The 4,963-nt window shown below is 29.9% G+C and overlaps 1 pseudogene; it reads left to right on the forward strand.

The window, feature by feature from the left end:
• The first annotated feature begins 324 nt into the window (after nt 1-324).
• On the forward strand, nt 325-1,789 carry LOC138161245 (centrin-3-like; annotated as a pseudogene).
• Nucleotides 1,790-4,963: the final 3,174 nt, after the last annotated feature.

The raw sequence follows: 4,963 nt of genomic DNA on the forward strand, positions 1-4,963 counted from the left end.
AACTAAAAAGGAGCAGAGAGCAAGATCTACATGGTTATAACACAATTGTTTTAGAAGATGGGATTCAACTCAGTGGTAAGTTTTTAAATATTTTAAATACTTAAGAGGAAAAAGAGGGTAAGAATTAAATAGTTAAATAAATAGAATAAAAATGAATTAATAAATTAAATAGAACTCCGCAACTAAGGAAAGGCATGATATATATCAGAGAAGGAAGATTTTGGGTTGATGCAAAAAGAACTTGTGGAAAGACAGTTGGCTTAAAGAAGATTAAGAAAAATAACTGAAAAGACAAAGTATGGACATTAAAAAGGAAGAGGAGAGAGGCTGTGGCGTTTCCAGGAGGGCACTTGGTGTTGTGTGCAAGGGATGGAGGAATGAGCGCTGCCTGGGGCAGGGGGTGATTTCGTCCCTGGCAAAAGCCTCTGTCCAAGGAGAAAATGAGGTTAGCTCTGAGAAATGAGCTTGTAGTAGACAAAACAAAAACGAAAAAAAGACGGGAGCTGTCTGAAGAACAGAAGCAAGAAATAAAAGATGCTTTTGAATTATTTGATACAGACAAAGATGAAGCAATAGACTATCATGAATTGAAGGTGGCAATGAGAGCTTTGGGGTTTGATGTGAAAAAAGCAGATGTACTAAAGATTCTTAAAGATTATGACAGAGAATCCACAGGCAAAATCACCTTTGAAGATTTTAGTGAAGTTGAACTCATTACTGCTGTTCCAGGGAATTGTGGTGCTATGGATTATCTTCTCTTCCCTGAAGATAAAGGAAGGTTGAGGAAATTTTGTCATGAAACAGAAAAAGTTAACCCTATTTTCATACAGAAAAATTTAGTGACAGACTGGATTTTGGACAGAGATCCACAGGAAGAAATACTGAAAGCATTTAAATTATTTGATTTCTCAAGCAAAATAAGCTTGAGAAACTTGCGACAGGTTGCTCGAAAGTTGGGCAAAACCACGAGTGATGAAGAGCTGTGAGCCATGATAGAAGAATTAAATAAAGATGGTGATGGAGAAATAAATCAGGAGGAGTTCATCGCTATTATGACTGGAGACATTTAAAGAATTGCAAGAAAAAAGTGAACTTAAAAGCAGCATCAGTGGCTATACATGTTGGAGTTATCACCTTGTAGTCTGTTTCACACCTGGAGCCATGCAAAAAAAAACCAACCCAAGTTAGTTTTTCCAAAAGGACCAAAATAAATACTTTATTTTAATGAAATTTCATTATTTTATGTATCTTTAAGTTTCCTAGATGACAAAAATGTTAAGTTATTAAAATGTTTGAGTACCAGCCCATTTGTATTACAATTTTATATACAATTTAAAAATTAAATCATGTATGGGAATTGTTTTGAAGTTGTTTAATTTAATTGTGACCTTAGTTTTAATGTAAAAATGTCTAGACTTTCATTTTAATAAAATATTTATTAATTAATATTAACAAAAATATTAAAAAAGGAAGAGGAACAGAAAATTCTAATTCAGCAAAAATATTGGTGATAAATGAAGGAAAATATAAACCTATGTGTGATTTAAACAATCCAATTAAAAGAGAGTGACAGATGGGATGAGAAAACAAAATCTCACAATCTGTTGCTTTACAAACACCTCTCCCCACCCAAAAAAGCATATGTGTGTACAGAATTAAAAAAAATCTCTCAGAAGCACATTAATTTTTTGCAAAAATTAACCATGTATTAGAGCACTGAGATATTGCAAATAAATGTAAAATGGCAGAGAGAGTAAATACGTCATTTTCATACCAAAATACAATAAAAATAGTGATTGGTGAAAGAAAAAACAAAAAACACAGAGAGACTAAATAATGAAATACTAACTATTGTGTCAAACAACAAAATATAGAAACAATGAATAATTATGTGAAATAAAAATAATGATGAAACAATGTGCCAAAAGTTCTGGAATGTAACTGTCAGTCCTTTCTATAATTTGGGAAAATATATTTCTAAATACATGTATTAATAAAATAGAAAAAAGAGGATTAATTAACTGAATGTGCATTGAAAAATTAAAAATTCAAGAAACAAATAAGCCCAAAATAAGCATAAAAAGGAGATATTGGAAATTAAAGGAAAGGGCGGCTAGGTGGTGCAGTGAATAGAGCACCTGGAGTCAAGAGGACCTAAGTTCAAATCCAGCCTCAGATACTTAACATAAAAACTAGCCTGTGACCTTGGGCAAGTCATTAACCCCAATTTCCCTTCCTTCCCCCCTCCCAAAAGCAAAAAAAGAAAAGAAACAAAAGAAAAGAAAATTAAAGGAAAAATAGATAACCTGAATCCCCAAAAGGCTAGAAGTGCTTTAAAAAATGTTCTTTGAAAAGTCTTCAAAATTGATAGACTTTTCAACAACCTGATTTAAAAAAGGAGATAAAAAAAGTTAAAAAAGAAAAGGTAAAATTGTAACAAAACCAGAAAAAATAAAAAAAGTTATTAGAGCATCCTTTGTACAGAATTTTTAATAAAACTGAGAACAGAAAATAATTAAAATAATACATTAAAAAATAGAATACTCATACTAACAGAATACTAATTATATATATATATACATACATATATATATATATATACACATATATAATCTTAAAACACAACTAGTACTAGATGGAAAGGCACTATTAAAGGAAGACAAAAACTCCCAGTCCTAATGTATTCATTAAAGATTTATGCCAAACTTCTAAATAACAATTAATGCCAATGCTATAAAATTATTCTTAAAAACTGAAAAAGAAAGCATTCTACTTGACTATTTTTATGAGATAGAGATAGTCCCAGTGCCTAAATGAGGAAACAATTTTAAAAAAGTAGAACTACTAATTGTTATTATCAATGAATATTTATTGAAAAATTTTAAATGAGGTCCTTCCAAACAGAATATCACAATTATGATTTAGTTGAATGTATATCATGGAGGCAAGTATATCATCTATATAATTTGTCATGCTAAAAACAAAATCATCCCAAAATACATGTGTCTCATTAAATGCATAAAGAGGCTTTTGATAAAGTATAATGCTTATGTGTACTAAAAATCTACAAAGTACATGCATTAAGAGACTTTTTAAAACATCATTTTAAAAAGTACATAAAACCAAAAGTAAGCATCATCTCCTATGGTTATATTACTAAAAAACTTTCCCAATAAATACACAAGTAAGAATGCCCACTCTCCTGAGTATTATTTAATATAGTTCTAGAAATGTCTGCAATAGCAATAAGACAAGAGAAAAAAGTATAAGATGCAGAATGCAAATAAAACTATCCCAATTTTCTGATGACATGATGGTTTACTCATAAAATTTTAGGAAATCAGCAAAGATATTAAAGAAGCCAATTAATAGTCTTAGTAATGTTGCAGGGCACAAATCTTTTTTTAAAAAATTATGGTATTTCTATATATAAATATCAAAATTCAAGAGTTAATAATAGAAATTCTATTGAAAATTACTTTGCAGTGCATAAAAATATTTGGGGATTTATCTACCAAAACTATGTATGTATACACATATATATGTAAGAATTTCAGTTATAGGTGCTTCTTACAGAAATGAAGAAGTTGTGGTATATGATTGTGATGGAATACTACTGTGGTATAAGAAATCATGATGAACACAATGATTTTTGGAAGAACATGGAAAGACTTACATGAAAAAATTAAGAATGAAATGAGCAGAATCAAGAGGACTTTGTATAAATTAATAGCAATGTTGTTTTAAGAAATATTTTGAGTGAATAAGTTACTTTGACTTTTATAAATACCCAAATTGACTATAAAGGACATATGACAAAAGATGCTATCTGCATCCAAAGGAAGAACTGATAAATAGAAGCTTATGTAGAGTAATTGTACATATATTTGTATATGTGTGTATATATGCATGTGTATATCTATCTGTATGTATGTATGCATGTATCTATGTATCTCTCTTTCTCTCTCTAATGGTAGTCATCTCCAGGGTTGTGGGGAGAGGAAAAATATCATATATATGATCTACTTTTTGTGTATTTGAAGTGAATACCAAGTTTTCACAGTATATTGGCAATTTCATGTGCAATCATCTTTTTATTGTTCTATATCATGGAAATGATTGTTTTATTCCATAAATTAAAAGAAAAAATAAAAATAAAGCTGGAAAATAGAAGAATATTCAATGCACAGGTCTAGGTTACTTCAATAAGATAATAGCAATATTACATAAGTTAATTTATAGTTTTAATGCTATGCTAAACAAACTATTAAATGTATACTTCATAGAAATCAATAAAACAATAAATTGATTTAGAAAATAAGGGGAAAAGTTAGGAATGAAAATGGAATGGTACTCCCACACCTCCAATCATATTATAAAGGAACACCAATCAAAACCATTTGGCATTGATTTTAAAATTGAGAAGTAAATCAATGGTAAAAACTACATACAGAGAACTAGAAACAATGTCATTTAATAACCAACATTGACTTATCAAGTTATTTTGAAATGATGATGGTCATATTTAAACTGGAAATCTGAAAAACCCATCTGGGGTTTGATGTCATGAGTCTCATTTATAGACCAGGTACTAAAAAAGTAATATTTAAAGGTAAACACACACACACACACACACACACACACACACACACAAACAGAGCCTCAGAAAAAGTTCTGGCCATTTCTGTTAGAAAAAAATTCAACATAACAAAAGTGAAAGTAAGAACAAACTCACCTACTATAACTAGAATATAAGAATAGTTACATAAAGAGAGGTACTTGTAGTTAGAGTTTCTCTGCACATCTGGAACGCAGCTAAAATTCTTCATTTTGATATATGAATTACTATTAAACAGTTTATCATGTTCTTTTCAGAGTCAAGCTTGATTCCATTTTTCTTAACAGAAGCTATTGTCAAAAAATGAGAAAACCAGTGTCCCTTCCAAATACAGTCTAACGACAT

This window comes from Petaurus breviceps, unplaced genomic scaffold (assembly GCF_028583685.1).
Source record: "Petaurus breviceps papuanus isolate PSGF00001 unplaced genomic scaffold, PetGlider_PUasm1.0 184, whole genome shotgun sequence".
In the NCBI taxonomy this organism is placed as follows: Eukaryota; Metazoa; Chordata; class Mammalia; order Diprotodontia; family Petauridae; genus Petaurus; species Petaurus breviceps.